The sequence below is a fragment of the Sciurus vulgaris genome, assembly GCF_902686455.1.
Source record: "Sciurus vulgaris genome assembly, chromosome: 2".
Taxonomy (NCBI): Eukaryota; Metazoa; Chordata; class Mammalia; order Rodentia; family Sciuridae; genus Sciurus; species Sciurus vulgaris.
The window spans coordinates 36,691,158-36,717,085 of record NC_136462.1 but is presented as its reverse complement, the minus strand read 5'-3'; the positions used below and the strand labels follow the sequence as shown (position 1 = coordinate 36,717,085).

At 35.9% G+C, this 25,928-nt stretch overlaps 1 protein-coding gene across 1 annotated transcript in view; it reads left to right on the top strand.

Moving 5' to 3' along the window:
* Positions 1-25,928, top strand: part of GPHN (gephyrin) — a 709,158-nt gene that overhangs the window by 242,641 nt on the left and 440,589 nt on the right.

Genomic DNA, 25,928 nt, shown 5'->3' with positions numbered 1-25,928 from the left:
TGGCCAATATCATTCTAAATTGTGAAAAACTGAAAGCATTCCCCCTAAAAACTGGAACAAGGCAGCGATGCCCTCTTTCACCACTTCTATTCAACATCATTCTTGAGACTCTAGGCCAGAGCAATTAGACAAACCAAAGAAATTAAAGGGAAACGAATAGGAAAAGAAGAACTCAAACTATCCCTATTCGCTGATGACATGATTATATATTTAGAGGAACCTGGAAATTCCACCAGAATACTCTTAGAACTCATAAGTGAATTCAGTAAAGTAGCAGATTACAAGATCAATGCTCATAAATCCAATGCATTTTTATACATAAGTGATGAATCTTCAGAAGAGAAATTAGGAAAACTACCCCATTCACAATAGCATTGAAAAAAATAAAATACTTGGGAATCAATCTAACAAAAGAGGCGAAACACCTCTACAATGAGAACTACAGAACACTAAAGAAAGAAATTAAAGAAAACCTTAGAAGATGGAAAGATCTCCCATGTTCTTGGATAGGCAGAATTAATACTGTCAAAATGGCCATACTATCAAAAGTGGTATACAGATTCAATGCAATTCCCATTAAAATCCCAATGATGTACCTTACAGAAATAGAGCAAACAATTATGAAATTCATCTGGAAGAATAAGAAACCCAGAATAGCTAAAGCAATCCTCAGTAGAAAGAGCGAAGCAGGGGGTATCACAATACCAGATCTTCAACTCTAATATAAAGCAATAGTAACAAAAACGGCATGGTATTGGTACCAAAATAGACAGGTAGATCAATGGTACAGAATAGAGGACATGGACACAAACCCAAATAAATACAATTTTCTCATACTAGACAAAGGTGCCAAAAATATGCAAAGGAGATAAGATAGCCTCTTCAGCAAATGCTGCTGGGAAAACTGGAAAACCATATGCGACATAATGAAATTAAACCCCTATCTCTCACCCTGCAGCAAAACTCAACTCAAATGGATCAAGGACCTCGGAATCAGACCAGAGACCCTGCATCTTATAGAAGAAAAAGTAGGTCCAAACCTTCAACTTGTTGGCTTAGGATCAGATTTCCTTAACAGGACTCCCATAGCACAAGAAATAAAAGCAAGAATCAACAACTGGGATAGATTCAAACTAAAAAGCTTTCTCTCAGCAAAGGAAACTATCAGTAATGTGAAGAGAGAGCCTACAGAGTGGGAGAATATCTTTGCCACTCATACTTCAGATAGAGCGCTAATTTCCAGAATCTATAAAGAACTCAAAAAACTCTACACCAAGAATACAAATAATCCAATCAACAAATGGGCTAAGGAAATGAACAGACACTTCACAGAAGAAGATGTACAAGCAATCAACAGATATATGAAAAAATGTTCAACGTCTCTAGTAATAAGAGAAATGCAAATCAAAACTACCCTAAGATTTCATCTCACCCCAATTAGAATGGCGATTATCAAGAACACAAGCAAGGCGAGGATGTGGGGGAAAATGTACACTCATACATTGCTGGTGTGACTACAAATTAGTGCAGCCACTCTGGAAAGCAGTATGGAGATTCCTCAGAAAGCTTGGATAGGAACTACCATTTCACCCAGCTATCCCACTCCTTGGCATATACCCAAAGGATTTAAAATCAGCATACTACAGAGATACAGCCACATCAATGTTCATAGCTGCTCAATTCACCATAGCCAGATTGTGGAACCAACCTAGATGCCCTTCAGTTGATGAATGGATAAAGAAACTGTGGTATATATATACAATGGAATATTACTCCGCCATGAAGAATGATAAAATTATGGCATTTGCAGGGATATCGATGAAAATGGAGAATATCATGCTAAGTGAGATAAGCCAATCTCAAAAAACTAAAGGATGAGTGATTTCGCTGATAAGTGAATGAGGACATATAATGGAGGGTAGGAAGGGTTACCGTTAGGGTTAGGGTTAGGTTTAGGGTTAGGGATAAGGAGGGTGGTGAGAATAGAGGAAGGAAGGACTGTATAGAGGGAAAAGCAGGGTGGGAGGGGTGGAGGGAAGGGAAAAAAATAGCAGAATGAATCAAACAACATTGCCCTATGTAAATTTAATGATTTTTTATTAAAAAATGTTATTAAGAGAAAAAATATTTATCACTGTCGAAAAAAGTTAATAAAAAATAAATAAAAGTTAAAAATAAAAATTAAAAATTAAAAACAATAAGAAAATATTAAAGTACTATTTTAACTTTTAATTTTTGTGTCCTTGTTTTTCTTTCACCCCACAACATCTACTAAGTTGTCAAGACATAAAAACTGACCTTACTTAATACATAGAACTCTCAGGTACTTCTTTAATCTTGGGGTACCATGAAACAATTATTGATATATTCAAGGCACCTTGACTGAGAAAGTTTGGAAACTCTTATGTAGCCTTTTTGTTTTTAATTTCAAATATGTCTTCAGTCTGTTTTAAATGTTTTTTTTCTGGAGATGTAGTCTTTTGCAGCCATTCCAGCCATTCCATGATTTTTATATTTCATCTGCTTTCAGCAATCCTGAAATGAATGATGATATTCCCATATTTGTCAAGGAACCAAAAGCAATTAAATATTTGACTCAAGGTTATACATCTTTCTAGGTGAAACTCTTATTTAAATTTAGTTCTACTGCTTGAGTGACTTATTTCTGTGATTGAAGATAAGTGATTTTCCCATTTATGGTGACCCTGTAACAAAGTCTTCTTAAGGTGTTACTTAAGGTACTATTTTCAACTTTGTAAATGTAATTGATGGAGGCTCAAGAGAATGAAAATGTATGTTGGGGATCTTAAGTTCAGAAGTAAACACTAAAATTTAATATTTTGTTATGTTAATTTTTAGTTCCTATAATACCTGTAATCTTTTGCATCATTTGCAGTATTATTACATTTGAGTGTGTTGGGTAGTTTCATTTTTATAATAGTCAGTGAAGATTGTTTAAATTTACATAGTAAAATTTATGGTTTGGGCAGCCATAGTTTCACAGTCTGTATAAATCAGGCACTGCAGAATTGGTTTATCGTTGTGAATTTTCATTTTGAATGTATTCATACCAATAAGTTTCCAGAGCACAAAGAAATATCTGGAGTCCATACACAGGCATGTTTTTTACTTACTTTCTATTTTTTGTATTAGCTCTTTCTGAAACTTCTAAAGTAAGATGAATTATTTCAGTCAACCTCCATATTTCTTAAAATATTTTTTATTTTATTTTGGCTCTTTTTGCTATGTTCTGCCACTTCTTGAGATGTGTCTTCCAGTTTATTTGGAATTTCTTTTCAGCTATATCTGCTATCCTGCAAAATCGTTTTTCTCCCAAGCCTAAAATATTATTGTATGTTTCATTCATGATAATCCTGGTTATTTTCAAGCTGCCTACTCAATTTTCTTTTATTATTTAAGCATCTGAAGCATATCAGTGTTCCTTATCTAATACTTCTAATACATAGAGAATTTGGATTCTATACTTTGGTCTTCTCTAAATGTGAATTTGTGTTTATTAGTTCTCATGGAAACTGCCTCCTTCTCCTCCTCTTCCTCTTTATCCTCCCTTCCTCCTCCATTCCCTTCTTTCTCTCCCCTCCCCCTTCTTCTTCGTCCCAGATCCAAAGCATGCGCACATATCTCTGTTAATACCCTATTTGGGTATTTGGGGTTTTTTTCCCCATAGTTTATCCTTTGGAAGTTATTAAGTGCATCTGGATTTATATAACGTGACTTCACAACTGTTTTAGTTAGCTTTTTCACCATTGTGACTTAAAGACCTGGCCAGCACAGTTGTAGATGAGGAAAAGTTTATTTGGGGGCTCATAGTTTCAGAGGTCTCAATCCGTAGAACAGCAGACTCCATATGTTGGGGCTCAATGTGAGGCAGATCAACAATATGGAAGTGTATGGTGGAGGGATGTGGCTCACTTGACAATCAGGAAGGAGAGAGAGAGAGAGAGAGAGAGAGAGACAGACAGACAGACAGACAGACACACACACACACAGAGAGAGACTTTACTAGCCAGAACAAATATATACCCCAAAGCCACACCCCCCCGCATACCCACATTCTTCAGCCACATCCCATCTGCCTCCAGTTACCACTCACTCAATCCTGTCAGGGATTAATTCACTAGTTAAAGACTTTCACAACCTAATCATTTCCCCTTTGAACCCTCTCACATTGTCTCAACATGAACTTTTGGGGGGACATCTCACATACAAACCATAACAACCAAATTGAACTCTTAAGTTTCTGGCTCTTATGCATGAACCTTTTAATATCCAGTCTGGATGCCACAAATCCACAAATGCTACCAGAGTCCAAGAAATATTGGTCCCCAAACTCTTTCTCTGTCTAGATTCATACTCCTTTTTGTTTATGGCCTTTTATGAATTCGTTATTTCCAATAAATCCAACCATATACTTAAATAAGTTAAAAATATATATTTTATTCAAAAACTGTAGATGTGGAATACTAGGAGGTACATTTACTGAATATCATGGTTTGCTGTAATACAAAAAGATAATCCACTTGATTTTCTGGAAAATTCTGATAGGTATCTGTGTTGGTTGGAGACAGAAGCAGCTTATAAACCTTAAAAACTCTATTATACGAATTTGTTTTTTACCTTATCCCAAAGTGGAATTATAACTCTTTGTCTGCCCAGGTCGTGTCCAAGTCATTCTCTTCTTCCATGGAACTTTCAAAATGGTGAAATTTGCCTAAAGGCAAGAGCTAACTCTTAAAGGCTATAACAAATTCTGAAAAGGTACATTGAGGTGGTAGTGGTGATAGAAAACCAGTTGTTTTCTATAATCATTCTCAAACATTAATAGAAAAGAACAACCTGCAGTTCAAATTAGAAATTGAAAACACTGTTAAATCAAAACTGTCTTTCCTGTTTCATTGTAATGTGTTAGTCTAAAATAGACTTTATTTCTTCCTACCTCAAAATATTACATAAGAACATTCTGTTGACACAGAAATAATTCTATTATAAAGTTATTTTATCATAAAAGGCATGGTGCCAGTTTTGATAAACTTTTTTTCCCCCTCATTTTATCAATTTACTTTTGTAACATGACTCACTCCAAAGCAGATTTGGGAATTTTGACACCTGAGAATTCTTGATAGAATTCATAATATTTATCTCTTTCCTAAGCTTTTTTCAGGAAATATAAGAAGTTGTAATGTGATAAAATAATAATAAGCAATGATTTGATAAAATATGTGATTTTAGATTACAAATACTTTCAATTTTAAAATATTCTTTATGTTTGTCTCTTTATTATGTTACTATAGAGCTTCTGATTATCTACTTTGTGTCTACATAAATATTCATTCATCTACATAAATATTCATTCGTGTACTCCTTTACTAATAGTTTTCAGTTAGTGACCAAAGACCAACATGAGTCCTTATCTTTTGTAACCTGTAGACTTGTGGGAAAGGCACATATTAATCAAATCATTACTCTAATTTCTCTTTAACTACAGACTGAGATAAGTATATCAGAATTAAAGATAAACTTTGGTTAAAACTTAAATAACCTACTAATTCTCATTCATTATAGGAGACATAGTTTAGATTATATTTTGAAGGTAAATTATCCAAAATAGTATAGCACCATGCTATAAATGATGATGAATATGTTTCAAAAATCTTAAAATCATATATGAAATAATTTTCAAGTAGATAGTTGCAATTTTGAGTTGTTTTGATCAATTATTGAATGGCAGTTACTTATCCATTCATTCCTTCATTGTTCATGTCTCTTTTTCTCCATTTTTCTGTACTATTTCAGTAAGTGGAACAACCATGTACTTAGATGCTCAACCCCAAATGTCAGGTATATTTCTGTTTTATGATCCCTTTCCTTCACTACCATCATATACACCCAATCTAGTCCATTAACAATTCCGCTTGGTTCCTCTTCCAAAATTGTATCAAATCTGTCTATATTATCCTTTTTCTACCACCCTTGTTCAAACCAACATCATTCTTTCTTGAATTGTTACAGTAGTTCTAAATATTTTTTTATGCTCCTGTTATCCTCTAATCCATTGTCTGTATAGCAGCCAGAGAAACCCTATCAACAGGAAATCAGATCATGCAATTTCTCTTCCTAAAAGCACTTAGTGACTTCTATAACACATCAGGAAAAAAACCCAATCTCCTGAAGATAGCCCCTGGTACCCTAGTTCTCTCTGGGTTCAACTTATTACAATTTTTTCTCTCATGCTTTTCATACAAGGTACACTGGCTTCCCTTTTTATTTCAGTAAGAAACCAAGTCCTGTTCTAATTTGGTGCTTTTCACTTTTTGCTGCCCCTCTACCTAGAATTTTTTTCCTCTTTTTATGTGGCTAGCTTATATATATCAAATCATGTTGCTTATTCAGCCTTTTGAAATAAACCTGCCAAAAAAACTTCTATCACTACATGGTTGACTGAAAGTTATCGTATTATTTATTTACTCCCTAATTTGATTTTTATGTGCTAAAGTTCCATGAAAGTTGTAAATTCCTTCTGTTTATCATTGTTTTAGCTAGAAAAACATTTGGCACTTAGGGCTTTGTATATAGAGTTTGATATGGATATTTCCTCAGACCTCTAAGTAGTTTGAGCTATACTATAGGATCATAACCATAGCAAACAGTGAATTTCACCCATGTAAATTAATAATATTGATAGTTGATGATTTCTTAGAACCATTATTCGTGTTTAAGTCTGAATATTTTTTATTACAGTTGAAAGACCTTTAGTTTTTTTTATTGTTTGTTCTATTTGGTTATACATGACAGCAGAATGCATTTTGATTCTTGTACACAAATGAGTACAACTCTTCATTTCTCTGGTTGTACACAATGTAGAGTCACAACATTCATGTAATCATACATGTACATAGGGTAATGATGTTTGTCTCATTCCACCATCTTTCCTTCCCCTTGCCTCCTCTCCTCACCTCATTTCCCTCTACACAATCCAAAGTTCCTCCATTCTTCCCCCACCACCCTGTTATGTATAAGCTTCCACATATCAGAGAAAACATTTGATATTTGGATTTGGGGAATTGGCTTCAACTGCATCCACTTACCTGCAGATGCCATAATTTAATTCTTCTTTATGGCTGAGTAATATTCCATTCTGTATGTATACCACAATTCTTTATCCATTTATCTATTAAGGGCAATCTAGGTTGGTTCCACTGTCTAGCTGTTGTGAATTGAGCTGCTATAAACATTGATGTGGCTGCATCACTGTAGTATGCTGATTTTAAGTCCTTTGGGTATAGGCCGAGGAGTGGGATAGCTGGATCAAATGGTGGTTCCATTCCATGTTTTCTAAGAAATCTCCACACCACTTTCCAGAATGGCTGCACTAATTTGCACCCCCCACCAGCAATGTATGAGTGTACCTTTTTCCCCACATCCTCACCAACACCTATTGTTGTTGTCTTCTTGATAATTACCATTTTAAATTGGGGTGAGATGGAATCTTAGGGTAGTTTTGATTTGCATTTCTTTTACTACTAGAGATGTGGAACATTTTTTCATATATCCTGTGTAAATGTATGATTACACAAAGGGTGCCTTTTTCCCCACATCCTCACCAACCCCTATTGTTGCTTGTATTCTTGATAATAGACATTCTAATTAGAGTGAGATTGAATCTTATGTTACTTTTGGTTTGCATTTCTCTAAATACTGGAGATGTTGAACATTTTTTTTCATGTTTTTGTTGATCGGCTATATATCTTCTATGAAGTATCTGCTCATTTCCTTAGCTCATTTATTGATTGGGTTATTTGTATTTTTGGTGTTCATTTTTTTGAGTTCTTTATATAAATTTTCAAAATAACTTCTATTTATCTTTTGTATTTCAATAGTGTCTGTTGTGATATTTCTATTTCCATCACGAATTTTTAGTAATTTGAGTTTCCTCTTTCCTTTTCTTTGGTAGTGTGGGCTACCAACTTTGTTTTGTGAATTTTTTATTGTTTCTTTTGTTTCAACTTCACTGATTTCAGCTCTGATTTCAATTATTGCCTGTCTTCAACACCTTTGGTGGTGATCTATTCTTCTTTTTCTAGGACTTTGAAATGTAATGTTGGGTCATTTATTTGTTGACTTTTATCCTTTTATTGAATGAACTCAATGCATGAACTTTCCTCTTAGTACTGCTTTCATAGTGTCCCAGAGATTTTGGTATGTTGGCATCATGGTTCTCATTTACCTCTAAGAATTTTTTTTATCTCCTCCCCGATGTCTTCTGCTATCCATGAATCATTCAATAGCATATTATTTAGTCTCCTGGTGTTGGAGTAGTTTCTGTTTTTTACTTTATCATTGATTTCTAATTCATTCCTTTAGAATGCAAGGTAGTATGTCTGTTTTTTTGTATTTGCTAGAGTTGCTTTGTGGCATAACATATGGTCTATTTTAGAGAAGGATTCACATGCTGCTGAGAAAAAAGTGTATTCGCTCATTGATGGATGGATATTCTATATATGTCTGTTAAGTCTACTTTATTGATTGTATTATTGAGTTCTGTGGTTTCCTTATTCAGTTTTTGTTTGGAAGATCTATCCAGTGGTGAGAGGTGTGTTAAAGTGACCCTATATTATTGTGTTGTGGTCTATTTGATTCCTGAAATTGAGAAGGGTTTGTTTGACATACATAGATACTCCATTGTTTGGGGCATAAATATTTACAATTGTTATGTCTTGTTGGTTTATGGTTCCCATAAGCAGTATGAAATGTCATTCTTTATCCTTTCTGAGTAACTTTGGCTTGAAGTCTGCTTTATTTGATATGAGGATAGAAGCCTCTGCTACTTTACTGAGTCTGTGTGCATGTTTTTTCCCCATCCTTTCACCTTCAGTCTGTGAATGTCTTTTCCTATGAGATGAGTCTCTTGAAGGCAGCATGTTGTTGGTTCTTTTTTAAAATCCAGTCTGTCAGTCTATGTCTTGATTAATGATTTTAGGCCTTTAACATTCAGGGTTATTATTGAGATATGATTTGTATTCCTGGTCATTTGGGCTTGTTTTGGGCTTTTTATTTGACTTGGTTTCTCCTTTGTTGACTTTTCCTTTAGGGTAGTTCCTCCCTTTCCTGACTTTCATTGTTGTTTTTCATATCCTCCTCATGGAATATTTTGCTGAGAATGTTCTATAGTGCAGGCTCTCTATTTGTAAATTCTTTTAACTTTTGTTTATCATGGAAGGTTTTTATTTCATCATCAAATCTGAAGGTTAGCCTTACTGGATATGATTCTTGGTTGGCATCCATGTTCTTTCAGAACTTGGGATATATTGTCCTAGGACCTCCTAGTTTTTAGGGTCTGGACTGAGACCCTATATGTAATCTGGTACTTTTCTCTCACAGCCTTTAAAATTCTATCTCTATTTTGTATGTTGGACATTTTCACTATAATGTTCCTTGGTGTAAATCTGTTGTTATTTTGTATATTGGCTGTCCTCTAAATCTCTTGTATTTGATTTTCCATTTCATTCTTCAGGTTTGGGACATTTTTTAATATTATTTCATTGAATAGATTGTTCATTCCTTTGATTTGTATCTCTGTGCCTTTCTCAATCCCAATAATTCTTAAAGTTGGTCTTTTCATGTTATGGCATAATTCTTGGAGGTTCTATTCATGATTTCTTCTCTGTGTGATCAACTTCACTTTCAAGATTAAATATTTAGTCTTCATTGTCTGGAGGTTCTGTCTTTCAAGTGATCTATTCTATTGGTGGTGTTTTCTATTGAGTTTTAATTTGGTTTATTGTTTCCTTCATTTCAAGAATTTCTTTTTTTTTCATAATCTCTGTCTCTTTATTGAAATAATCTTTTGCTTCCTGCATTTGCTCTTTTAACTCTCCATTGAAGTGATCTTTTGTTCCTTGCATTTGTACTTATATCATCTTTTACTTCATGGATCATTTTAATTATGTACATTCTGAATTCCTTTTCTGATATTTATTCTACCGTGCTGTCAATGAATTCTATTAATATAGCATTTTGGTTTGTTTGGGGGCACCTTCTTCCCTTGTTTTTCATGTCATTCATGTATATCCCCCTCTATTAGTGCAGAACTGTTTCCACGCTATAGATTTATAGTGTACATACAGGTTTCCAATAGCTTACCTTTAAGGGAGAGATCAATATTAACAGGATCCAATGCAAACAATAATCAGCCTTAAACCAAAGAGCCCCTATTAAGACATTAGTGGTATTTTCTTAATAAACATAGATGATGTGTTCAGTTATTATCTAAAGTTAAACAATAGGTTTGCAATAATGTCTACAATTTCTAATAGTGGACCAAGAGAGGATGGGGAAGGGGTGTAAAATGTGACGTCAATGAGGTAAAAAATGAGAATATAGAGGTACTAGATCATAGGAAAAGTGAAAGCAGAATCAAAGGAAGTTGGTTATTAGCAGGAGATAAGGGAGAAATAGACTTCGGGGAAAATAATAATAAGCGTAAAATAGAGTGAGTAAACAAACAAACAAAAAATGTTCTAAAAAAATCTACTATTCAAACCTCCCAATCTTCAGTAGCCTGATGCATGAAAGGTACTTGATTTCAAAGATGATGGGGATGTGAGAGCAAAAAAAGAAAAACAGAAAAAAGAAGAAATAATGGGCAGCAGGGTGGAGAACAAAAAGTCTTGAAGGAAAATTGAACAATTGTTTCTGTTGGAATTCAATATCTTCTCTGCTTCGCTTCTTTTCTGATAGGTGGGGTTGTTTGGAGTTTGCTGGTAACTCCACCCTCAGGATGATGACAGTTACTAAGGTAGGAGGATTAGACTTGGAGGCAGGACTCCTGGAGACAGGGTACAGCAACTGCCAGTCCCTCTTGAAGACTGCACCCCAAGACTCTCTTTTGGGGTCCACTTGTGTGATGTAGAGACCTGGTCTTAGTCCCTTTCCTCACTTGTGGACCCCACAATTCCTGCTCTATAATTTTTCTCTAAATTGTACCTCTCCTGCCCATGCCCTTTGAACATCCCAATCAGGAACCTCTCTCTCCAGAAGCCCTGCAGGCTTTATGACAGTAGTCTCGGAAAGCTGTGTTGTAGTGGGCAAATCAGGACCAGGCATTGAAAGCTGTGGGCCAGCCATGTAGTTGCAGGCACTGTGCCAGGTTGGTGGCTAGTGGATAGTTGGATACTGGGGAGTGAGGCGCCAGAGGGCTCTGGTGATTGTCAAACTGGCAGGACCAGTTTGATCAGTGGAGTGATGGACTAGGCTGATGTTGGGTTCCCAGCAATTGCTGCCTGAATTGTCTCTGTGATCGTGGTGGGTGCCAAGTTGGTTGACTGGATTAAGATGCCCTCACATCCTTTTCCACCTGTCGACCCCTTGCAGGGCTCTCTCATGCCTCTGCAGCAAGATGGTGGCTATTAGCACACCTAGCAGGGATACCTCAGATATAACCAAGCCTGCATGGCCCTTGATGATGATCTTTCATGACCTGGCTGTTACACCTGAATGTTAAGTGACCACATCCCAATTTGGTGGCAGTGGTAGCAGCTAACTAGCTTCTAGTCTCCAGAATGCGTCCCATGATGGAAGCTGCCCTGACTAAAGGTGGGGGGTGGCAGCAGGGATAATCCAAGATGGCAGCAGAGGCATCCCATTGTGTTAGTAGGTGGGGAGCCACAGCGCATCACATCTGTGGTGTGCACAATGCTGGAGATCTATGTGGGGTGGGCGTGGTGCTGGAGATACAAGAGTTTTAGTTTTAAGGGTAAAGTTCAACAGATATTTAATATATCAGTATTGAAATTTAGTATTTACTGACTGTATTCAGCCATGTGTAAATAGTTAAACTTAGCAAAAGGACAGTAAATGTTAACATGCATCTCAATGTGGCAGGCGATTGGAGGTCTGGTGTAGAAGTTGAATGAAGCTCCACATTACCAAAATCATGAAAGTCAACTAGTTTTAGTAGTTATTTTCTACATAAAGCCGTTATTGAGACCCACATTTCCCACACTGTACCCAGAAGACCCTAGGATGCCACAGAAAACTCCTGTAGGCACCCAAGGGATATGTTTGGAAGGAAACCAGCCACATTTCTCAGACATGGCAGAAAGAACTAGCTCAAGGGAATTCAATTTAAACTTTGGATTGCACCTTTATGACACCATATCTTTGTGAAACTGGAGTTCCCACAGGTAATGGTGATAAAAAGTAAGTACTGTAAGAAAATTAGTTTGGAACATAAAATGAAGGCACTTGTATCCAATGTGTTTCCAAAATTTTGGAATATGCCATGACCCAACAGTCCTGTCCATCCCAGTAGTAATTATAATTATTTAAGAATAAGATTAAAGTTCTATTTTTGAGGAACTTCAGATTGTACAGAGGGAAGTGGGGGGAAGGTGGGATAGATGGGAAGGATGGTAGATTGAGATAGTCATTATTACCCTATATACATGTATGAAAAAAATTTTTTAAAAATATTTATCATGGATCCAAGATGGCAGACTAGAGGGTGACTGCATTTCTAGTCGCTCCAGAACCCAGGATTCAAGAAGGGGAGGCATTGAGAGACTGGACTGAAATAGAGCCCACAGGGTGAGTCTCCCCCACCTGGTGAAGCTCGCCCCAGGCAGCAGGCCCAGATACAGGCGGCTTATTAGAGTAGGGCAGGGCAGCTAGAGTATTCCCCAAGCAGCCCTGAGCACTCTGGTGGTGGGCTCCTCCCACAGGTCCAGATTCTCCAGCTTCTCGGAGCAGGCCCCCCAGTGAGAGCCTTTCTGCACAGAACCAGCTCCAAGTCCCTGAGCCAGCGCAGCGAGCTCCAGCCCACAGGTTGCTTCAGGGACCAGGACAGGGCACCCAGGGACTTCCCCAAGCAGCCCGGCTCCCTCCGGCGTGAAGCGCCTTTCTAGGCTAGCTTCTGGGAGCAGACCGCCCAGTGAGAGCCTTTCTACACAGAGCCAGCCACAAGTCCCCAAACCAGCGGAGACCTCCGACCCGCAAGAAGCCTATGGAACCAGGGCAGGGCAGCCAGAGAACTCTCCAGGCGGACCTGCCCCCTCCGGCCGCAGGCTTTTTCCATGGGGTGATCCAAGATGGCGGACTAGAGGGTGACTGCATCTCCAGTCACTCCAGAACCCAGGATTCAAGAAGGGGAGGCATTGAGAGACTCAGACTAAAATACAGCCACGGGGTGAGTCTCCCCCACCTGGTGAAGCTCGACCTGGGCGGCAGGCCCGGATTCGGGCGGCTTATTAGAGTAGGCAGGGCAGCTAGAGTCTTCTCCAGGCAGCCCTGGGCACTCTGGCAGTGGGCTCCTCCCACACCTCCAGCTTCTCGGAAAGGCCCCCCTTTCCACACAGAGCCAGCTCCAAGCCCTGGAACCAGTAGCGGGCTAGGGGCTGCTTTTCTTCGGAAGCACTGCAGTATCAAGTTACTGTAAGACTTCAGGCTACTGAAGGCTGGGAGGTGATACACTGGAATCTACAGGGACACTATAAGCCAATAGAGGAAATCTGCAATATCACAGAGTCCCACTGACATCTGACCAATATGAGAAAACAAGGGAAGAAAATGTCCCAAACAAACCTAGATACTATATCAATAAAACCAATGACAGCACAGCAGAAGAAATGTCAGAAAGGGAGTTCAGAATGTACATGATTAAAACAATCAGAGAAGGAAACAAGGAGATGAAAGAGCAAATGCAGGCATTGAAGGAGGAGATGAAAGAGCAAATGCAGGTATTAAATGATCTCACCAATCAACAGTTAAAGAGCAAATACGGGAAGCAAGAGATCATTTCAATAAAGAGAGATACTGAAAAAAACCAAACAGAAATCCTTGAAATGAAGGAAACAATAAACCAAGTTAAAAACTCCATAGAACGCATAACCAATAGGATAGTACACCTGGAAGACAGAACCTCAGATATTGAATCCAATATATTTAATCTTGAAAACAAAGTTGACCAAACAGAAAAGATGGTAAGAAATCATGAACAGAATCTACAAGAATTATGGGATATCATGAAAAGGCCAAATTTAAGAATTATTGGGATTGAGGAAGGCTTAGAGAAACAAACCAAAAGAATGAACAATCTATCAATGAAATAATATCAGAAAATTTCCCAAATATGAAGAATGAAATGGAAATCCAAGTACAAGAGGCTTCTAGGACTCCAAATATACAAAATTACAACAGACCCACACGAAGGCACATTATTATGAAAATATCTAACATACAAAATAAAGACAGAATTTAAAGGCTGTGAGACAAAAGAATCAAATTACATTCAAGGGGAAACCAATACGGATATCAGCAGATTTTTCAATCCAGACCCTAAAAGCTAGAAGGGCCTGGAACAACATTTACCAAGCCCTGAAAGACAACGGATGCCAACCAAGAATCTTATACTCAGCAAAACTTACTTTCAGATATGACGATGAAATAAGATCATTCCATGATAAACAAAAGCTAAAGGAATTTACAAAAAGAAAGCCGGCATTACAGAACATTCTCAGCAAAATATTCCATGAGGAAGAGATGAAAAACAACGATGCAAATCAGCAACGGGAGGAACTAGCCTAAAGGAATAGCCAAATAAAGGAGAAAACCAAGTTGTGTCAAAAAACAAAAATGAGTCCAATGACTGGGAATACAAATCATATCACAATAATAACCCTGAATGTTAATGGCCTGAACTCATCAATCAAAAGACATAGACTGGCAGATTGGATTAAAAAGAAAGATCCAACAATATGCTGCCTGCAAGAGACTCACCTCATAGAAAGAGAAACCCATAGACTAAAGGTGAAATGATGGGAAAAAACATACCATGCACACGGACACAGCAAAAAAGCTGGAGTATCCATCCTCATTTCAGATAATGTGGACTTCAAGCCAAAACAAGTCAGAAGGAATAAAGAAGGACATTACATACTGCTTAAGGGAAGCATAAATCAGCAAGACATAACAACCATAAATATCTATGCCCCGAACATTGGCTCATCCATATATGTCAAACAAATCCTTCTCAATTCCAGAAGTCAAATAGACCACAACACAATAATACTAGGCGATTTTCACACACCTCTCTCACCGCTGGATAGATCGTCCAAACAAAAATTGAATAAAAAAACCATAGATCTCAATAACACAATCAACAATTTAGACTTAACCGACTGATATAGAATATACCATCTGACAAAGAACGAATACACTTTCTTCTCAGCAGCACATGGATCCTTCTCTAAAATACACCATGTTTTATGCCACAAAGCTACTGTGAGCAAATACAAGAAGATAGAGATACTACCTTGTACTCTATCAGATCATAATGGATTGAAATTAGAAATAAATGACAGAATAAAAAACAGAAACTTCTCCAATACCTGGAGATTAAATAATATGCTATTGTATGATGAATGGATAACAGAAGACATCAGGAAGGAAATAAAAGAATTCTTAGAAGTAACGAGAACAAAGACACATCGTATCAAAATCTGTGGGACACTATGACAGCAGTACTTAGAGGAAGATTTATTTCAGGGGGCGCATTCAACAAAAGAAGTAGAATTCAGCAAATAAATGACTTAACACTACAGCTCAAAGCCCTAGAAAAAAAAGAGCAGACCAACACCAAAAGTAGTAGAAGACAGGAAATAGTTTAAAATCAGAGCCAAAATCAACGAAATTGAAACAAAGAAACAATCGGAAAAATTAACAAATAAATAGTTGGTTCTTTTAAAAAATAAACAAAATTGATAAACCCTTAGCCACACTAACAAAGAGAAAGAGAGAGAAAACTCAAATTACTAAAATTCGGAATGAACAAGGAAATATCACAACAGACACAAGTGAAATACAAAACATAATTAGAAGCTATTTTGAAAATCTATACTCCAACAAAACAGAAAGCCTCGAAGACATCAACAAGTTTCTAGAGACATATGAATTATCTAAACTGAACGAGGAGGACATACACAACTTAAATAAATCAATTTCAAGCAATGAAATAGAAGAGGTCATCAAAAGCCTACCAACAAAGAAAAGTCCGGGGCCAGATGGGTTCTCAGCCGAGTTCTACAAAACCTTTAAAGAAGAGCTCATTCCAATACTTCAGAAAGTATTCCATAAAATAGAAGAGGAGGGAACCCTCCCAAACTCATTCTATGGAGCCAATATCACCCTGATACCCTAAACCAGACAGAGACACATTGAGGAAAGAAAATTTCAGCCCAATATCCTTAATGAACATCGACGCAAAAATTCTCAACAAACTTTTAGCAAATTGCATATAAAAATATATTAAAAAGATAGTGCACCATGATCAAGTGGGTTTTATCCCAGGGATGCAAGGTTGGTTCAACTTCTGGAAATCAATAAATGTCATTCACCATATCAACAGACTAAAAGTTAAGAATCACATGATTATTTCAATAGATGCAGAAAAAGCATTTGACAAAATACAGCACCCCTTCATGCTCAAAATACTAGAACAAATTGGGGTAATGGGAACATTCCTTAACTTTGTAAAGGACATCTACGCTAAGCCCATGGCCAATATCATTCTAAATTGTGAAAAACTGAAAGCATTCCCCCTAAAAACTGGAACAAGGCAGCGATGCCCTCTTTCACCACTTCTATTCAACATCATTCTTGAGACTCTGGCCAGAGCAATTAGACAAACCAAAGAAATTAAAGGGAAACGAATAGGAAAAGAAGAACTCAAACTATCCCTATTCGCTGATGACATGATTATATATTTAGAGGAACCTGGAAATTCCACCAGAATACTCTTAGAACTCATAAGTGAATTCAGTAAAGTAGCAGATTACAAGATCAATGCTCATAAATCCAATGCATTTTTATACATAAGTGATGAATCTTCAGAAAGAGAAATTAGGAAAACTACCCCATTCACAATAGCCTCGAAAAAAATAAAATACTTGGGAATCAATCTAACAAAAGAGGCGAAACACCTCTACAATGAGAACTACAGAACACTAAAGAAAGAAATTAAAGAAAACCTTAGAAGATGGAAAGATCTCCCATGTTCTTGGATAGGCAGAATTAATACTGTCAAAATGGCCATACTATCAAAAGTGGTATACAGATTCAATGCAATTCCCATTAAAATCCCAATGATGTACCTTACAGAAATAGAGCAAACAATTATGAAATTCATCTGGAAGAATAAGAAACCCAGAATAGCTAAAGCAATCCTCAGTAGAAAGAGCGAAGCAGGGGGTATCACAATACCAGATCTTCAACTCTAATATAAAGCAATAGTAACAAAAACGGCATGGTATTGGTACCAAAATAGACAGGTAGATCAATGGTACAGAATAGAGGACATGGACACAAACCCAAATAAATACAATTTTCTCATACTAGACAAAGGTGCCAAAAATATGCAAAGGAGATAAGATAGCCTCTTCAGCAAATGCTGCTGGGAAAACTGGAAACCATATGCGACATAATGAAATTAAACCCCTATCTCTCACCCTGCACAAAACTCAACTCAAATGGATCAAGGACCTCGGAATCAGACCAGAGACCCTGCATCTTATAGAAGAAAAAGTAGGTCCAAACCTTCAACTTGTTGGCTTAGGATCAGATTTCCTTAACAGGACTCCCATAGCACAAGAAATAAAAGCAAGAATCAACAACTGGGATAGATTCAAACTAAAAAGCTTTCTCTCAGCAAAGGAAACTATCAGTAATGTGAAGAGAGAGCCTACAGAGTGGGAGAATATCTTTGCCACTCATACTTCAGATAGAGCGCTAATTTCCAGAATCTATAAAGAACTCAAAAAAACTCTACACCAAGAATACAAATAATCCAATCAACAAATGGGCTAAGGAAATGAACAGACACTTCACAGAAGAAGATGTACAAGCAATCAACAGATATATGAAAAAATGTTCAACGTCTCTAGTAATAAGAGAAATGCAAATCAAAACTACCCTAAGATTTCATCTCACCCCAATTAGAATGGCGATTATCAAGAACACAAGCAAGTCGAGGATGTGGGGGAAAATGTACACTCATACATTGCTGGTGTGACTACAAATTAGTGCAGCCACTCTGGAAAGCAGTATGGAGATTCCTCAGAAAGCTTGGATAGGAACTACCATTTCACCCAGCTATCCCACTCCTTGGCATATACCCAAAGGATTTAAAATCAGCATACTACAGAGATACAGCCACATCAATGTTCATAGCTGCTCAATTCACCATAGCCAGATTGTGGAACCAACCTAGATGCCCTTCAGTTGATGAATGGATAAAGAAACTGTGGTATATATATACAATGGAATATTACTCCGCCATGAAGAATGATAAAATTATGGCATTTGCAGGGATATCGATGAAAATGGAGAATATCATGCTAAGTGAGATAAGCCAATCTCAAAAAACTAAAGGATGAGTGATTTCGCTGATAAGTGAATGAGGACATATAATGGAGGGTAGGAAGGGTTACCGTTAGGGTTAGGGTTAGGTTTAGGGTTAGGGATAAGGAGGGTGGTGAGAATAGAGGAAGGAAGGACTGTATAGAGGGAAAAGCAGGGTGGGAGGGGTGGAGGGAAGGGAAAAAAAATAGCAGAATGAATCAAACAACATTGCCCTATGTAAATTTAATGATTTTTTATTAAAAAAATGTTATTAAGAGAAAAATATTTATCACTGTCGAAAAAAGTTAATAAAAAATAAATAAAAGTTAAAAATAAAAATTAAAAATTAAAAACAATAAGAAAATATTAAAGTACTATTTTAACTTTTAATTTTTGTGTCCTTGTTTTTCTTTCACCCCACAACATCTACTAAGTTGTCAAGACATAAAAACTGACCTTACTTAATACATAGAACTCTCAGGTACTTCTTTAATCTTGGGGTACCATGAAACAATTATTGATATATTCAAGGCACCTTGACTGAGAAAGTTTGGAAACTTCTTATGTAGCCTTTTTTGTTTTTAATTTCAAATATGTCTTCAGTCTGTTTTAAATGTTTTTTTCTGGAGATGTAGTCTTTTGCAGCCATTCCAGCCATTCCATGATTTTTATATTTCATCTGCTTTCAGCAATCCTGAAATGAATGATGATATTCCCATATTTGTCAAGGAACCAAAAGCAATTAAATATTTGACTCAAGGTTATACATCTTTCTAGGTGAAACTCTTATTTAAATTTAGTTCTACTGCTTGAGTGACTTATTTCTGTGATTGAAGATAAGTGATTTTCCCATTTATGGTGACCCTGTAACAAAGTCTTCTTAAGGTGTTACTTAAGGTACTATTTTCAACTTTGTAAATGTAATTGATGGAGGCTCAAGAGAATGAAAATGTATGTTGGGGATCTTAAGTTCAGAAGTAAACACTAAAATTTAATATTTTGTTATGTTAATTTTTAGTTCCTATAATACCTGTAATCTTTTGCATCATTTGCAGTATTATTACATTTGAGTGTGTTGGGTAGTTTCATTTTTATAATAGTCAGTGAAGATTGTTTAAATTTACATAGTAAAATTTATGGTTTGGGCAGCCATAGTTTCACAGTCTGTATAAATCAGGCACTGCAGAATTGGTTTATCGTTGTGAATTTTCATTTTGAATGTATTCATACCAATAAGTTTCCAGAGCACAAAGAAATATCTGGAGTCCATACACAGGCATGTTTTTTACTTACTTTCTATTTTTTGTATTAGCTCTTTCTGAAACTTCTAAAGTAAGATGAATTATTTCAGTCAACCTCCATATTTCTTAAAATATTTTTTTATTTTATTTTGGCTCTTTTTGCTATGTTCTGCCACTTCTTGAGATGTGTCTTCCAGTTTATTTGGAATTTCTTTTCAGCTATATCTGCTATCCTGCAAAATCGTTTTTCTCCCAAGCCTAAAATATTATTGTATGTTTCATTCATGATAATCCTGGTTATTTTCAAGCTGCCTACTCAATTTTCTTTTATTTATTTAAGCATCTGAAGCATATCAGTGTTCCTTATCTAATACTTCTAATACATAGAGAATTTGGATTCTATACTTTGGTCTTTCTCTAAATGTGAATTTGTGTTTATTAGTTCTCATGGAAACTGCCTCCTTCTCCTCCTCTTCCTCTTTATCCTCCCTTCCTCCTCCATTCCCTTCTTTCTCTCCCCTCCCCCTTCTTCTTCGTCCCAGATCCAAAGCATGCGCACATATCTCTGTTAATACCCTATTTGGGTATTTGGGGTTTTTTTCCCCATAGTTTATCCTTTGGAAGTTATTAAGTGCATCTGGATTTTATATAACGTGACTTCACAACTGTTTTAGTTAGCTTTTTCACCATTGTGACTTAAAGACCTGGCCAGCACAGTTGTAGATGAGGAAAAGTTTATTTGGGGGCTCATAGTTTCAGAGGTCTCAATCCGTAGAACAGCAGACTCCATATGTTGGGGCTCAATGTGAGGCAGATCAACAATATGGAAGTGTATGGTGGAGGGATGTGGCTCACTTGACAATCAGGAAGGAGAGAGAGAGAGAGAGAGAGAGAGAGACAGACAGACAGACAGACAGACACACACACACACAGAGAGAGACTTTACTAGCCAGAACAAATATATACCCCAAAGCCACACCCCCCCGCATACCCACATTCTTCAGCCACATCCCATCTGCCTCCAGTTACCACTCACTCAATCCTGTCAGGGATTAATTCACTAGTTAAAGACTTTCACAACCTAATCATTTCCCCTTTGAACCCTCTCACATTGTCTCAACATGAACTTTTGGGGGACATCTCACATACAAACCATTACAACCAAATTGAACTCTTAAGTTTCTGGCTCTTATGCATGAACCTTTTAATATCCAGTCTGGATGCCACAAATCCACAAATGCTACCAGAGTCCAAGAAATATTGGTCCCCAAACTCTTTCTCTGTCTAGATTCATACTCCTTTTTGTTTATGGCCTTTTATGAATTCGTTATTTCCAATAAATCCAACCATATACTTAAATAAGTTAAAAATATATATTTTATTCAAAAACTGTAGATGTGGAATACTAGGAGGTACATTTACTGAATATCATGGTTTGCTGTAATACAAAAAGATAATCCACTTGATTTTCTGGAAAATTCTGATAGGTATCTGTGTTGGTTGGAGACAGAAGCAGCTTATAAACCTTAAAACTCTATTATACGAATTTGTTTTTACCTTATCCCAAAGTGGAATTATAACTCTTTGTCTGCCCAGGTCGTGTCCAAGTCATTCTCTTCTTCCATGGAACTTTCAAAATGGTGAAATTTGCCTAAAGGCAAGAGCTAACTCTTAAAGGCTATAACAAATTCTGAAAAGGTACATTGAGGTGGTAGTGGTGATAGAAAACCAGTTGTTTTCTATAATCATTCTCAAACATTAATAGAAAAGAACAACCTGCAGTTCAAATTAGAAATTGAAAACACTGTTAAATCAAAACTGTCTTTCCTGTTTCATTGTAATGTGTTAGTCTAAAATAGACTTTATTTCTTCCTACCTCAAAATATTTACATAAGAACATTCTGTTGACACAGAAATAATTCTATTATAAAGTTATTTTATCATAAAGGGTATATAGTCTCTATTTAAAATGATAGACTACAGATATTTATCTTTGTGAGCCATCTGCTCAGCTAATTACCCATGAGTATTTTAGAGTAAAATCTGAAAAATGGAAATACTTGAAAACCTTTGCATTGTTGACTCTAGATTGTGTTTGTTTTTGTTTTGTTTTTTTTTTAATAACGTGTTTTGCTTGGAAGAGAAATACACTGATGCAGAGAACTTTCTTGTAAAACATTACATTAGTGTCATAAAGAAGAAATTTAAACCCTCTTATGTAAAGGACTGCCTATCTGGATAAAAAAATTTTATTAAAATATTCATTTCTTTATATAAATAAATAAGTCTAAATAAAAACCCCACTCAATATGTTCATTCCCATAGTAAAGATATGTTAATTCTTGAATTTAACGATTCTTGAATTGTTAATTCTATTAGAATATTTGTGTTTTTTTTTTTATTGTAAACAAATGGGATACATGTTGTTTCTCTGTTTGTACATGGCGTAAAGGCATACCATTTGTGTAATCATAAATTTACATAGAGCAATGTTGTTTGATTCATTCTGTTATTTTTTCCCTTCCCCCCACCCCTCCCACCCCTCTTTACCCTCTATACAGTAGTTCCTTCCTCCATACTTGCCCCCCTCCCTAACCCTAACTCTAACCCTTCCCTCCCCCCCATTATGTGTCATCCTCCACTTATCAGCGATATCATTCGTCCTTTGGCTTTTTGAGATCGGCCTATCTCACTTAGCATGATATTCTCCAATTTCATCCATTTGCCTGCAAATGTCATAATTTTATCATTCTTTATGGCTGAGTAATATTCCATTGTATATATATACCACAGTTTCTTTATCCACTCATCAATTGAAGGGCATCTAGGTTGGTTCCACAGTCTGGTTATTGTGAATTGAGCAGCTATGAACATTGATGTGGCTGTATTTCTGTAGTATGCAGATTTTAAGTCCTTTGGGTATAGGCCAAGGAGTGGGATAGCTGGGTCAAATGGTGGTTCCATTCCAAGTTTTCTAAGGAATTTCCACACTGCTTTCCATAGTGGCTGCACTAATTTGCAGCCCCACCAGCAGTGTATGAGTGTACCTTTCTCCCCACATCCTCGCCAACACCTGTTGTTGCTCGTATTCTTGATAATCGCCATTCTAATTGGGGTGAGATGGAATCTTAGGGTGGTTTTGATTTGCATTTCTCTTATTACTAGAGATGTTGAACATTTTTCCATATGTTTGTTGATTGCTTGTAGATCTTCTTCTGTGAAGTGTCTATTCATTTCCTTAACCCATTTGTTGACTGGACTATTTGAATTCTTGGAGTAGAGTTTTTTGAGTTCTTTATAGATTCTGGAGATTAGTGCTCTATCTGAAGTATGATTGGCAAAGATATTCTCCCACTCTGTAGGCTCTTTCTTCGCATTGCTGATAGTTTCCTTTGCTGAGAGAAAGCTTTTTAGTTTGAATCTATCCCAGTGGTTGATTCTAGCTTTTATTTCTTGTGCTATGGGAGTCCTGTTAAGGAAGTCTGGTCCTAGACCAACAAGGTGAAGATTTGGACCTACTTTTTCTTCTATAATCTGCAGGGTCTCTGGTCTGATTCCGAGGTCCTTAATCCATTTTGAGTTTAGTTTCGTGCATGGTGAGAGATATGGGTTTAGTTTCATTCTGTTGCATATGGATTTCCAATTCTCCCAGCACCATTTGTTGAAGAGGCTATCTTTTCTCCATTGCATATTTTTGGCACCTTTGTCTAGTATGAGAAAATTGTATTTATTTGGGTTTGTGTCCGTGTCCTCTATTCTGTACCATTGATCTACCTTTCTATTTTGGTACCAATACCATGCCGTTTTTGTTACTATTGCTTTGTAGTAGAGTTGAAGATCTGGTATTGCAATACCCCCTGTTTCACTCTTCCTGCTAAGGATTGCTTTAGCTATTCTGGGTTTCTTATTCTTCCAGATGAATTTCATAATTGCTTGCTCTATTTCTGTAAGGTACACAATTGGGATTTTAATTGGAATTGCATTGAAGAATATTTGTGTTTTTAAAAGCATTACCTTAAAAAAGTCACTATCTTAATTAACCAAGAAAGTTTTTGTTAAGACTGTTAACAAGAAAATTTATTTGCTACCCCTATTTAAATTATTTTAAAACTGTCTTCATAAAACCAGGAAATTAGTTATTTTTAATATAAATCATTATAAATACATATTTTATTGAGTGCTTATTTCATTTTTTTTTTTCTTTTTGGACGGCATTACTGAACATGTGTAGAGAGATTAGTGCCTTTCTACTCTGCCCCTCTTTTCCATTTCTATTTCCAGAGGTCTGGAAACTGGTAATAAAGAAGTCTCAGAGCTAGAAATAATAGAGGTATAAGAAAAGTGCCTGAGAATTTGTAGCCATAAATTGACAGAATGGATTTGCAATTCAAATTCATATTCTCTGGATCACACAAAACATCCTCTTATGTATAAATTTATAAACTAGTCAGTGATTCATGGTGCCTTTTGTCACCCAAAAGAAACAAATGCAGATTCTCTGATAAATGTATCTTAATCCTAAAATTCAAAGAATTTCATAAATTATTTCCCAGTGAACACAAAAAGTCATAAGTAACAGTGAATGAGAATCAGCAGAACTCCTGTAGAACAAAAACAACCCTGCATAGATACTCAGTATGGGAATGATGGGATACAATGTATAGAACATCCATGCTTACTATATTCCAAAACATAAAACTGAAAGTCAGAAGCCTGAAAGGAAGACTACAATAAAAAAAAAATAAATAAATAACAGTAGGGAACAAAAGTATTGTAAAATAGATCTAGTGAATTTGAAGAATAGTCCATTAGAATTCTGGAACTGAAAAAAATCAAAGTTTAAAATCAAGTGGACTACTGTAACAGCCAACCAGATCCAGTTGAAGAGAGAAACAGTCATGTGAAAAATAAGTTATATTACTGAAAAAACATGAGAGACAGAAAAAAATTTTGAAAGGTCAAGAAATTATATTTTTTAATACACACTTGATATACATCACAAAAATGCCTAAAAAATAATGAAACATATAGTCAAATATACTATTGTACAGTTTTCTACAAGCAAAAACCAGTGTCTAGGAACAGAGTAAGAATCAGGGGTAATCATTCAGTACAAATGATGTTTCTATAAATAATGTCATGAGAAAAATGTTTATCTTAAGGGTTTAACATCTATAAGTTGATCTTAAAACAACTAATAGTATATTTTATTTATATGATACCTACAAAAAGAATTTAAAAATGTGTTATATAATGATGAGCTTACTTCTGAATATGATGTTACAGGCACTTTAAAAATTTTTTCGGCTCTTTATATTTTCCAGTTATTTTATGGTGGCATATGTCTGTAATCCCACTACTAGAGAGACTGAGGTCAAAGGATCACATAAATTCAGGGTAGCCTGGACAACTCAGCAAGCCCATGACTTGAAATAAACAATAAAAAGGCTAGAGATGTAGTTTAAAGATAGAGCACCTCTGAGTTCTGTCTCCAATATAAAAGAACAAAATTAAAGCTGCTAGTAAGTATTAAAAAGTGATACTTAAATCATGTGTTTCAAAAGAACCCTTCTGTGATAGGTTCTGATACTTTTTTAGAAAGACTTATTTATGGATCTTAGAAATTCTTAAAGTATATTTAAGTGAAAGTGGGTGAAAAATAAAAGTTAATGCAAAACTTATAGAGTAAAGCCTAAATGTGTGCAGTGTGCTTAACTCTGGATTATTGCAGAGGTATACTGGGCATACTTCAATTTAGTTAGCAATTTTGAAGCGTTTCTTTATTTGCTTATTCAGTAATGTATGCAAGATCCTACAATGTTATTCACATCCTCAAGGGTCCTTTTAATTTTTTAATTTTATTTTTATTAATAATATGTTTATTCTTTATTATTTTATTGTATTTTTGGTTTTTAAAAGGTTATTCATGCTTGTAATGAATTACAATTATCTAAAATATTTCACTAATGGAATATATCTTTTCTTGAACATGGCACGTAAGAGAGGTTTTACTGTATATATTAAAATTTATAAATGCAATTTGGCTTTTTAAAAAAGACATTTCTAATCTGCAAAATAATTTGTTTTAACTTATTTGTATAATATTGAATATCTATTATGTGCTACACATTGTACTAGATTTTGGAGATTAAGCATGAAATCTCATACATTATGGCCTTTGATCACATACAATTATGGAATTTAGAATATAGTAGAGGAAATATACTAAAAATTACTTTTAACTATTCATCTTTTCTATTGAATATTTTATTTGCT